We start from the raw sequence: 12,816 nt of genomic DNA, 5'->3' as shown, positions 1-12,816 counted from the left end.
TGTGTTCATCTTCACGATAATTATATGCCTTTTGACTGCCTTTTCACTTTACCTTTAAAATTAGCATTTTGTCAATGTTGCCATCGTTTGAAAAATACCATTGCAAAGTCTGGTTGTCTAGAGAATTAGTCTCAATTTAATGTGAATAGATACAAAATTAAATTCACAGTTATGTGAGGTGCAGTGTAGATTATAAGAAACTTTCATCTATATGTGTAGATATTTAGATGCGTATTTACCTTGTCTTCCATATTTTAATATTTTTCAGACAAGTATAAAAGAAGGATTACTACTGAAGCAAACCAGTTCTTTTCAGAGGTGGAAAAAGCGTTATTTCAAACTTCGAGGTCGTACCCTTTACTACGCTAAGGATTCAAAGGTAATTCTGTGCTATTAGTATCTATTCATAACTTCAATTTTGTGTAGGTTTGTAAGTAAGGATAGTAGTATTTGTTATTTTTAGTGATTGTTTTATTAAAAACCTGCTTTATATATCATATAGTGTGTTAAATTAACTTTAAGAAAAGCTGGTGTTTTCTTGTGAATTCTTTAATGAAGTTTATCACTGTTATTTTAACCTTTTTGGCTGTTCAGACAAATAAATTCATCTTAAGGAGTTGTGGGTTTTTTTCAGGAGAGTGGCTCTCAGGCAGTCAAATCTAACTTTTTTTAAAAAAAAAAGCTACCCTGCAAACTGAATTTCATTCAGACTCTTCTAGTCTGATGCGAGCCTGTTTAGTGTGAAGAAATGGAGTCTAAGGGCAGACCTCATCACTCTCTACAACTACCTGGAAGGGCGTTGTAGAGAGGTTGGTGCTGGTCTCTTCTCACAGGTAATCAGCGATAGAACAAGAGGGAATGGCTTCAAACTGCAACAGAGTAGGTTTAGACTGGACATTAGGAAGATGTCACAGGAAGAGTAGTCAGGCACTGGAATAGGCTGCCCAGGGAGGTGGTTGAGTCACCATCTCTGGGTGCGTTTAAATGTGGTGTTGGGGGATATGGTGTAGGGGTGAGCTTTGTAGAGTAGGGTTAATGGTTGGACTCGATGATCCCAAGGGTCTTTTACAACCTGAATGATTGGATTCTATGATGTCTATATTGCCCTTAAAGAAGTGGAAGTGGTTACATGAAATCAGGATAGGATGATTTTCTGCCGAAACTGATACATAAGGGAAAGAACCGTTTCCTGTCAACTGAAATTTTTACTGGGAAAATTGGGGGTGGGCAGAAGGGAATACTCATCTTCTTTCCAAAAAGGCATTTCCTCCCTCCCCCTCAGTGCCGAGACCAAGGGTGTTTTGGCTTGTTGGGCTGGCTCAGATCGTGCTGTTCCACAGCGGTGGGCATTGCTTCCCTGTACCCTGCGGGGTTACAGCAACTCATGGGAGTAGGTGAGGTGCTACAGGTTTTCTGTGGTCTGGTCTTCTAAATAAAATTATTTCTAAGGCGTGGAGACCTCTCTTTCTAGGACTACGTGACTACAACTGCATGATGCGTGGTTGTGTGGCCATCAAGGAAAATGCTGTCTTTTCAGGGAGCCCAGCTCTGAAGTAGTTATGTAAATGAGCAGTTTATATAAAGACTTAATAAACATGGCAGGTAAGAGCTCTGAGAGTGGCAACATCATCTGTGCCAAAAAGATGTGAAAAGGAAGTTTATTGAGTATGCAGTTGTACTCTCTAATGTTGAATCCAGACATTGATTCTCCTTCCCATGGCATGGAAGAGGAAGAACACAGTATGGCTAAAAAAAGGGGGAGGCATATTTATTGGTCTTCTCTTCTGTGCTTCAAACCCCATAATGAGTCTAACAGAACCTGATTAATTGTTTGCTAGAAGCTGAGGTGTTTAACAAAGGCATATATTTCTGTTGCTGGAACATCAAACAAAGGCCCTTGATCTCCTTTTTCTCATGTGGACACCATATCATAGATTCCCCTTAATGAATTTAGAGTTACATCCCAAAACTGATTAATTGGTTTGTATTTTACTTAAGTGTGAATCTCTTTCTGCTGACACCACATTTATGCTACACAGGAGACGCTCCAAAGCAGCATTTATTTTTTTAAAAAAGCACAAAATCCACACCTTTAAAAGAGATTTAAAAGCAATATATATTTTTGGAGCCAACTTTTTATGCTCTCGTGTACCTCTTAGCAAATAGGACTGCATTCAGGGGTTAGATAGGAAATTTTATCACATCAACAGTATTTTCCAAATTTTCATCACTTTCTGTTTTCTATTTTTATTTTCCAATTGCAGTGGACACAAGGAAATGAAAAACAGACTGTAAGCATACCTGAAAGTGGACTCAGACTGTATTTAATGTTATCATGTTCTTTTCCATTCACAGTCTTTAATATTTGACGAAGTTGACCTGTCAGATGCCAGTGTAGCTGAATCGAGCACAAAAAATGTCAACAACAGCTTCACGGTATGGACCCATTATAATACTGCTCTTAAAAGCTGTGTATAGACTTGCTAAGAAAATGAAGGATTCTCTGAATCGGTTCTTTTATTCCTCTATTTGGAAATAAAATATACTTTATTTGGAAATGGTATAACGTATCAGAACAATATCACATCAGCTATTGATAATCTTGTTTCTGTGATTTTTTTTAGCAGAAATTAGAATGGTAGATAACAGTTGCTTCAAAATATGATACAAGGCATTAAAAATTCAGCAAGATTCAATTATTAGTACTTTGCTAGTGCTTACTAGTACAGCTTGGATTTATGCTGTGGTTTGAGGTGACATGCTGAGCTGATTCAAATATAGTTGAGTTATAGTTTTAATTTCTTGCGATAACAGTTTTATGTTTTCTGTCATATGAAAGTGTATTTTATTTTTTTCACTGCTGATTGTATCCCTGTATATTTCCAAGTCACGTGGAAAAGCTGTCTTCACAGTCCTACCTTGATTCTGATACTGGTATGTGAAACAAACTATTCATAAATCCTGGTTTCTCTAAGTTCACAAGTGTGTTTTACACAAAGGTCTTGCCCTCTGTTGTTCATCTGCTTTGTTGGAACTAAGTGGTCATGTCTGACTGATTCTTAATGTCTGGAAAAGTAAATTTTTAGAACAAGAACTAGCTATGAGGAAGATTGTGGGTTAAGTTGCCCTTCTGAAGGTCTTGAGTTCTCCCACTGGCTGCAGTGGCATCATTTTTCTTAACCCGCAAATCCCGTTATTCTCTATTAAAATGTTGATTTTCCATTTTCTCGAGGATTTTAATTTCACAGGTTGTCCATGTTACCAGTGTTGGTTGTTTTTCTCCGAGGCAGTCTGGTGCAAGACACCTGAAGGCTTCATCAGGTCTTCCTTGTGGTGGTACCTCCCGGGCAGCTACTGAAGAAGAGTACTTCAAAGACTTCTTCGTGTTTGCCTGGACAGTCCAGCATGTTATCTCAGTCTAAGTTTCTTTATAGACTAAGAATAAAGCTAAAAAGACTACATTGGCAGAAGGTCTCAGAGAGGGGGTGGCTGTGTGAGGTACCAGCTCTTGCCTTTTGAAAGGTTCTTTGTGCTGCATAGAAACTTGTTTTCATGTCCTGGGTGAATCAGGACATCAACATTTTCTCTAAGGAGTCTTCAAATTAATTTTGAAAAATTGTTTGGATTTATAGCTCTCCTGGACTGAAGTGTCATCTGATTTGGCTGTGAAATATGGTAATAGTCGTCATCTCACTTAATCTTCTGGCCCCTTTCTTTGTGTTTGCCTAACCCAGTCTCCCAGCAACACAGCTCAGTGAAGTAAGAGATCTCTGGCTTTGCCTGTACTGGTTTGAAGCCGGGAGGGGTGGAGTGGGTGGTTAGCTTTCCCATGATACTCCTTACAAATAAAAAGAAACGTTTCTTTTTGCTTTTTTTTTCCTTCCGTCTTAAAAAGGCAATCCAGCCTTTCTTAAAATGACTTTTTTTTCCCCTTTATGTTCTATATGCTCTGATAGCATTCTCTTTGTTAAAAAAGCAAAAATTAAATCTTTAGCTTTCTCTAGTTAATGTACTCCTCTTGCTTCTTTGTTCTGGTAGAGAATATTTTTAACAAAAACTTATGTAGAAGGAATATACACCAAATGGCCATTTTTCCCGGAAAACACACTTTTAAAAATTCACCTTAAACTAAGTTTTGTTTTTACAAATCCTTTTATCATTTCACTTAAATCCCCTGACTCCTCTCAGTCTCCCATGCTCAGCTTGTAGCAGCTACTAATTTGCTTTCTCTTACCCTCTCTAGTTAGTCTGTTTGCAGACAGAGGTGTACGTGTCAAGATTTTCCATGCTTTTTTTTTTTTTTTGGATAAAATTCAAGTCCTAAAATTAGTCATTACACACAGATTGAAGGTTGAGTTTATTTGTAATGCGCATGCTTGCAGAATATTTTATGTAACTAAATATCAGTGTTTATTCACCAGGATTACTTTGCCTTTCTTACTACAAACAAATTGAAGTTGAGGGTAGAGCTGAGGTAAATAAATATCTGCTAATTAAAATAAGAAGCTGCTAAACTTAAACCAGCTCATCTATTTCAGTTTTTTCTTTATTGCTCATGATACTACTTTTCAATGAACAACCAGATCATTTCTAGCAAGTAGTTCCTAGCGCACAAGCTTGCACCAGGCATAGGCGATAGGTTTAGGCACGTTGTAGTTCTGAGCATCCTCATCTAGAGGCTATTTAAAGAGAGGAAAAGGTATCATAAAATCATAGAACCATAGAATGCTTTGGGCTGGAAAAGACCTTTAAAGGCCATCTGGTCCAACCTCCCTGCAGTGAGCAGGACATCTTTCACTAGATCAGGTTGCTCAGAGCCCCATCCTTGAATGTGTCCAGGAATGGGGCCTCCACCACCTCTCTGGGTGACCTGTGCTGGTGTTTCACCACCCTCCTTGTAAAGAACATCTTCCTGATATCTAGTCTAACTCTACCTTGCTCTAGTTTAAAGCCATTGCCCCTTGTTCTGTCGCTACACACCCTTGTAAACAGAGTCCCTTGATGCCAGAGTCTCTACATAAGACCCTCAAGGCCAGATTCTTCCTACTTGCTTGTTAGGTACCAGTGTCCTAAGACTGCAGGAAGAGAGAGGAGAGGTTCAAGAAGCCAATTCAGCCCGTCAAAGCTACGCTTCACCCTCTCCACCAGCCATGTCAGGAGCTCACGGGGACTTTTGCCCACCCCATGCCAGCAGTTCAGTGGTGTGGTTGGGCGCTGAGTCTCCGTTAATGATGATTAACATTTTTTCCATGGCGCTTTGCTTCTGCCTTGAAGGGTGGTTCACGTTGTCTCAGCCCAGAGCAGTGTAGCTGCACAGCATGTTGCCTCTTTGGGGAGACTCCTGGCTGGGGTGAATCAGTCTCCCATCCTTATTGCATGCAAGGAGATGGCGCCTTGGCCAATTCCTCTGAGAGCTGTTAATTCATTATGTGTTTTGGTTTTCAGGGATGGAAGATGACTTGTTGGTATCTCAAGTGCATTTAGAAAAAACCTCTTAATTGTTCTCAGAACATGACTTGAGACTGAATGAGGCTGGAGAGTGCTCTCCAGCATGTAAGCATGGGCATGAGGAACATTGGTGGTGTGCTTTGGTTCTAACTGGTAGAAGGAACGGGCTTTTTAAATACTGAAATGATTCTTGAACAGGCTTTTTCAATTAATGAAATTCCTCAGGGCAATGAAAGTAATTATGAATTGTGATTTAAAAGGAGATTTTGACAGGTTAGCTTTTGGCTTAGTTTTCTACCTCTGCTTTGCTTTTGATGATGAAGAAGTGATGCACACTGATGAAAAAAATCTGTTAGATGTTAACCATGCTGTATTTCAGTTGTTGAGCCACACGGATGCATAAAAAGCCCTGGATTATTATAAGTCTATCCTAGAGTCTCTTGTAAAATGCACAGACATCATGTGACAACACCTATGTTTAATCCATCCAAACTCGTGTTGGAAACATTTAATTCAATTATGATTTTTGTGTTAAAATGTGATTGAAACTAATAACTTTAGGATCTTGGAGGCATTACTTCATATAGCTGGACACTTGATTTGAGCTAGGCCAGCTCCTAGTGCATCTCAGAATCACTCAAAGCCATAGACATTCGATTTCGTACTATACGTATGTTCAGAAAAGTGAAAATGCTGGGCAGATTGATTCTGTTGTCTAATTACATCTGAGAGTAACAGAGGAAATAATTTCACTGTGGTTTTGAAGGGTGCCCTCCAGGAATACGAGAATTAACATACTTGATGATACTCAGGGGGATTCAGCTTGCTCTGACTTCAAGGTAGGACTGGGTGATGGGTTTATAGACCCCCTAAATTTAGGTATCTAAGATAAGAATATTAGCTTTTTAACATAGATTCCTGTAATTGCTCAGTGTGGTATAGACTCCACTGGTTAGTGACGAACTTCCTTAGCTGTGATAGGAGCTTTGTCATCCAAGGCACCTGAAATGTGGACACTTGCTTTCAACTTTCTGAATCAAGTGCTGGATTGAGTATTTTTTGTTGACTATGCATCTTCTGAAAGTGGTCATCTTGAGAGGGAGGAAGCTGCAGTAGGCAGATTTGCTGTCCTGGGAAACCTACTGCAATTCTTAGTAATTAGAAATTGGCTGGAAATGAGACTACATTCTAGCCAATAATGCTGAGTGCTAGGTTTCAGGCTATGCTTGCAAAAATGTCTAATATAATAAATTTTTGCTGATTTCTTGGTTTTAGTGATACTGTGGACCATATAGACTATAGAGTCTAATTATGTATACTGTGGAAAAATACTTCCTTGGAGAACTCTTTAATGTGCTGCGCTTTAAGTATTCTCACCTAGTATTATGAGGCAAAGGCAGCAGAAACCTATAAACCATCTGTTCTTTATATTTTTTTATTATGTCTGTTTGATTTGACTCTTTTCCAAATTAAATAAACTTTGTAAACATTTTTCTATAATCTCACCTATTCTTGCTGTTCCTCTGACTATTATTCTGCAGCATCATCTTGTAAGTGAAGTGACCAGTTTGTCACCCAAGGAGTAAAAATCACAGATATTTGGGACTATTTTCTTAACGCTTGTTTACTATGTTTACTTTGCTTATGGATCCCACATTTAGTCTTTCTTCTGCTACAGTAACGTATTATGAATTTTTTTATCCCCTATAATGATACTAAGATCATATTTCTGAAAATCTAGAACTGTCTGTAATTTATAAATACTACTTCTGTGGTTTTTCTCTGGTGTATATTTCATTGCTTTTATTAACAAAACTTTTGCAAGTCACTCTTCTGTCTGTTTAATACCTTACTTGACTCTTTCTGAAGTGCCTTGGTGATCAAGGAGGGGGAGCTAAGTAATCGAAATTTTGTGCTGTCTGTAAATGTTCCCATATAACTACTTTCCACTTATTCTCCAGTTTAAGAATTGCACCACACATTTTTTAAGAGAATATTAAGGTGAATATTATATATTATTATTTTCCCATATTAAAAATTCCTAATATTCCTTCTTACTTTTTTAATACCCCTTCATTTTTCATCTCGTTGCGTGATCAGGCCACAAAAGTGATATATTTTCAGTTTAATGACTGAACTGAAAATTATTGTGCGTCAGCCTGATATTTTAATTTTTGAACCAAAGTACTTATTTTGTTCAAATTAAAGGGATTAAATTTGATTTTAAAGTTTTCTTTTTCAAATTTTATAAAGAAAAAACCAAAACATGAATGGCTTTTCACTGAAGTTAGTCCCTGAATGTATTTTGTTACAAAAAGTTAAGGATTTTTTCCCTGTGATTTCCACTTTTTTGGTCAGACTTATCATTTCACTTTGACCTGAAAGCAGAAGGTTCTGCTTAATATGTTTTTAAACAAAAAAATCATTATCCAGTTGTCTGTGGTTTCCTTGATATTCTCTATATTTGGATAGATTTTGAAAAACTAAATATTTATATGTCTTGGTTTTCCTTTGACCTATTATTTTGACATTTTTTTTAGGTTAATGAGGCCAAATGCTGCATTGGAGTAACTGTGCTTCAACTATAGTTAAAATTTATATTGTTTCTTGCAGTTTATATTGTTTTCCTCCAGAACATTTTATTACCCTATTTCTTATCCATATTTCTGAATGTAGCATATCCTATGTTTTGGCTGGGGATGTAAAATTTACTGGCATATAATTTATGTGGAACCAGCTTAAAGCATAAACCAATTCTTTTCATCTGTGAATCCGCCTGTACAGCTGCTGTTTCTAATGGGAAATTGCCCAGTTGTACTGGAAACTCAGTTCTAGCTATTTGTCAGAATTTCAAGTGGAATATTACAACCGGGTGTGAAAGCATATTGCTTTTTAGCAGTTTATTTCAGCCCAGCTACTTTTGACATCAGTCAGTTCTCTGCTTCATCACTGAGATTAGCTGCTTCTAATTCATATTAGAAAAATAATTTTTAATATTCACAATGGCCTTGGTAAACAGAATATATTGCCAAACTTTTGCAGTATGTTGGAGAGATAGTGTTAATTTCTTAGACTTGGACATATATTGCTTCCTTTCATACTACCCAGATTTTTTCAGAGTTGTTATTGAGACTTTTCTTCAGAACTAGGAGAACTTAAGGGAATGTGAGAACTCTTTAGCTTCCCCAAGCCACATCAGGAGGAAATGAGAAGAGCCTTTTCCCAAAGGAGATTAAAACCTTTCATCTTGGGTTTGGGCACTCCAGTCTTCTTTCTTTGCAAATATCAGAGACAGAGAGAGATAGTCCCAAAGCTGAGAGTAATTATCCTAATACTGTTTTTTTTCCTATTTAAGTAATCTAACAGCAATTCTATCCTGTTACTGACTCTTGGTTCGGCCAAAGTTCGAGGTCTTGAGCTTTATTTAAGTGCAGAAAAGCTTATGGATGCCACTGGAGGTATTTCTCTGATACTGTCTTGCTTGTTTACAAAATCCAATTTACTGCTGTTTGCTCTCAGTGAACAACAGGAGATGCTTTCTTTACTCATAGCCTCAAGCCTCTTTCAGACACTGTTCAACTTCAGTCTGTTTTTTTCTGAGTGCCACTCACCGAAAGGTTGCACTTTCCTTTTCTGAGCTTTCTGCTGCTTCTCTTTATCACCTTTCTTCTTTTTGTAGCTTGGTGAAATCAAAGCCTTTCACACTGCCCCGCATAACATCCTGGTCCCCAAGCTGATAAAATATGGGATTGATGGATGGACAATTCAGTGGATAAAGAACTGACTTGACAACCGCACCCAAAGTGTGGCTGTCAATGGGTCCGCGTCCAAGTGGAAGCCAGTGACAAGTGGAGTTCCTCAAGGATCAGTACTGGGACCAGTCTTGTTTAACATCATCATCAGTGACATGGACAGTGGCACTGAGTGCACCCTCAGCAAGTTTGCCAACGACACCAAGCTGTGTGGGACAGCTGACATGCTCGAGGGTAGGGATGCCATCCAGAGGGACCTTGACAGGCTGGAGGTGGGCCCAGGCCCATGAAGCCTCATGAAGCCTCATGAAGTTTCGCAAGACCAAGTGCAGACCCTCCGTCTGGGTGAAGGCAATCCCAAGCATCGATATAGGCTGAGCAGTGACTGGCTTGAGAGCAGCCCTGAAGAAAAGGACTTGGGGTACTGGTGGACGAGAAGCTCAACATGAGCCGTCAGTGTGCACTTGCAGCCCAGAAAGCCAGTCGTGTCCTGGGCTGCATCAAGAGGTGCGTGGCCAGCAGGTCGAGGGAGGTGATTCTGCCCCTCTACTCCACTCTCGTGAGACCCCACCTGGAGTACTGCGTCCAGTTCGGGAGCCCACAGCACAAGAAAGAGATGGACGTGCTGGAGCGTGTCCAGAGAAGGGCCACGAGGATGATCAGAGGGCTGGAGCACCTCTCCTATGAAGACAGACTGAGAGAGCTGGGGCTGTTCAGTCTGCAGAAAAGAAGGTTCCAAGGAGACTTTATTGTGGCCTTCCAGTATCTCAAGGGGGCTACAAGAAAGCTGGTGAGAGACTTTTTAGGATGTCAGGTAGTAATAGGACTAGAGGGAATGGATTAAAGCTAGAGATGGATCGGTTCAGATTGGACATTAGGAAGAAGTTCTTGACTATCAGGGTGGTGAGACACTGGCACAGGTTGCCCCATCCCTGGAAGTTTTTAAGGCCAGACTGGATGGGGCTTTGGGCAACCTGGTCTAGTGGGGGATTGAAACTAGATGATCTTTAAGGTCCCTTCCAACCCTGACAATTCTATGATTCTATGATTCTATCTTGCTGCTCCTGTACTGTGAGACTCCTGGGATCGTGGGGTCAGCAACAACCTTCAAGGCTTTGGCTTGTTCCAGATTTAGGGTAGTTTCCCCTGGTTTCAGCTATTGCTGAACAAACTTTTTTTACTGCCTTGTTCTTAGCCTAGTTGATTAAACTTTCTGGTTTGCTCTGTAGGAATACTGTGGAGCATAGCTATCTGCAATTTTTTGTTGTTGTGAGAAATGTATTTTGAGTAAACTTCTGCATATAGTTTCTGCTGATGTTCCCTTGAAGGGAGACAGTCTTCCTTGACTCGTCTTTTTAATAAACAGTAGGGATACGAAAGGAATGGATTTGTGTTTGGAAACATATTTCTGTTTCTTGATGAATATATAGAAACCGAATTTCAGACTTGTGTGAACACGGTTTAGTCTGCATGTATCTCTGCTATAGGTCTATCTTAACTCAATCGCATACTAATTATTGTTATTATTAATAATGATAATAATAATGAGGTATAAATAACAAGCTTACGTTAGCATTGTGAAGTTGTTTGTGTGAAGGAAAACTGTGTACTGTGTATGATGCTGTCCTTAGATTCCTCTCAGCATACTCTACATTGTGTTTATCCTGTAGATGTGCAGTAATTTCTTTAGTTTGGGTATACTTTGAAATATCCCTTGCATTCCAGTTGAGTGTTAACACTGCTGACAGTATATACCGATGATGGTGGGCATTCCGAAAAATTTGCAGATGTTTTTTCTTAAAGTACCTTCCTCTGTGAGTCGAATCCCACTCTCAGAAAAGTTGCATTTTAAATGTTGCCCTTGGCATTATCACATGGGTCAGTGCGTGGCACCATTTCAGGATGGGGAAATGGCATATCCAGACATGCCTTCTGCCTTTTTTGCAGGCTGATGCAGGGCTGACAGAGGTCCTGGAGGGACACCTATAAAGATCTTGAAGCCTCTTGTTATCTCCAAGAGGTAGAATATGACTGGAAACAGCTCAAATTCCTGTGCTGGCCTCACCAGTGTGACTCAACTTTGCACAGGTCACTAACTCTTGGGATAGATTTACAGTTTTCCTAGTTATGAATGATCTGCTGTTTCATACAGACACTGATTAGCCTCTAAATTACAAAAGCTTTTTGATGATCCCAGCCCAAGCAATACCCAAACCACAGAAAGAGAGGGGAAATGCTTTGTATTCCATTTTGTTCAATTTTCCACTCAGGTTTGGAGGTTGTTTTTTTCCCCCTTATATTGTGGCAGCTTAGAAAGAAAACAAAAACTGAAATAGCAAATTAATATGCTAAGGGGGAAAAAAAATAGACAAAAGCAATTAGTGTGCACTTGTGATGCACTTAGGTTGTTTTCCTCCATTTAGCATTTGCTCAGTTTTTCTCCGCCCTCTGATGGTGACAAAAAACCGTAATGAAGCTGAGAGCTCTTTGGGTAGCTTTGGGTGTGACTTTCAAGCTTAAAGCTCCTTATCTCTGACTTGATGTGCTGTCTGCCCGTCCCTGGAGTGTCTGGAGACGTTGAAGCTTCAAGTTTCATTATGAAAAAACAATAAAGCATTTCGGATGTGAGGTTAAAATCCATAGACATATCGCTTGGGATTGAGCTATTACAAGAAAGCTGAACACTTTTTAGAAGGGGAAAACAAAGGAGTGCTTAAAATGTGACCATTCTGGGCTACGTTGTACATTTTGGTCCTAGTTATATTGGCCTGGAGCTTGTTTGCCACAGATTTCAAGCTTAAGCAGGAATTTTTCAAAAATAGCTTTTTTTCATCCTTTAGTTTTCTAAGAGTTTCTTAAATTTATGAAACACAATAGGAAGATTTGCATAGAAGTAAATGTGTTAAAAATACCTTTTTATTTCCTTGCCTGAACTTATGGTAGAGCACTCATGAAGCATTTGAGGTGTTTGTAGAACAGGCACTGAAGATTGCTAGATTTCATTCTTCTTGCACTTTTGCACTTACCTATTCTCTGACATTTATTTCTCTTCTTGATTTAAAAGTGGTTAAAATACCTGGAGAAAAGTTGAAAAGTATCCCTCGGAGCAGTTCCTGTATGCAAAATATTTTTATAACCAAAGCTCTTGGTGTAATGTTTGAATAAATTTCCTGCTTCCAGTGAACAAGGTTCTCTGACTTCAAGCAGCTGGATCATGTTTAAACAGGCATCTGTTATTACAAATGAAAAAAAAAGTCACTTGCAGTTATATTTTGTATATTTTTACACTTAATGCCATTAAATATGTAACTAAATGTTCTCCTTTAAGCACAGAAGCCATCCCATTTGATAGACGTGTCATGAGCTGGTGAAGCCAGAGCTAAGGGCACAGCAGCGTGAATTAACGTGCTTAACAAATCTTTATATAAGGACTTTAAAGAAACATGTAGGCCTTGAACTATATATAGCAGTTTCTGGTTTACATTTACAAGAATGGTTTATTGTTTTAGCTATATTTAAATACTGATTTAAGATGAATTTCTAATTCTTCAGTCCAAATTCGTGAAACTTTCCAACGCTGCTTCTTGTAACTGTCTCATTATGAAGTTACACTTCT

General features: G+C 38.9%; 1 protein-coding gene across 1 annotated transcript in view; it reads left to right on the top strand.

The window, feature by feature from the left end:
* Window positions 1-268: 268 nt before the first annotated feature.
* The window catches only part of DGKH (diacylglycerol kinase, eta), a gene marked incomplete at its 3' end in the record, with an annotated part of 57,441 nt that continues 44,893 nt past the window's right edge, over window positions 269-12,816 (top strand). The window contains exons 1-2 of the mRNA XM_009868221.1: window positions 269-379; window positions 2,356-2,436. The remainder of the gene's footprint in view (window positions 380-2,355; window positions 2,437-12,816) is intronic.

The sequence above is a fragment of the Apaloderma vittatum genome, unplaced genomic scaffold, assembly GCF_000703405.1.
Source record: "Apaloderma vittatum isolate BGI_N311 unplaced genomic scaffold, ASM70340v1 scaffold4594, whole genome shotgun sequence".
Taxonomy (NCBI): Eukaryota; Metazoa; Chordata; class Aves; order Trogoniformes; family Trogonidae; genus Apaloderma; species Apaloderma vittatum.
The sequence above is the reverse complement of the archived record's forward strand: the minus strand, read 5'-3'. Positions and strand labels throughout refer to the sequence as shown.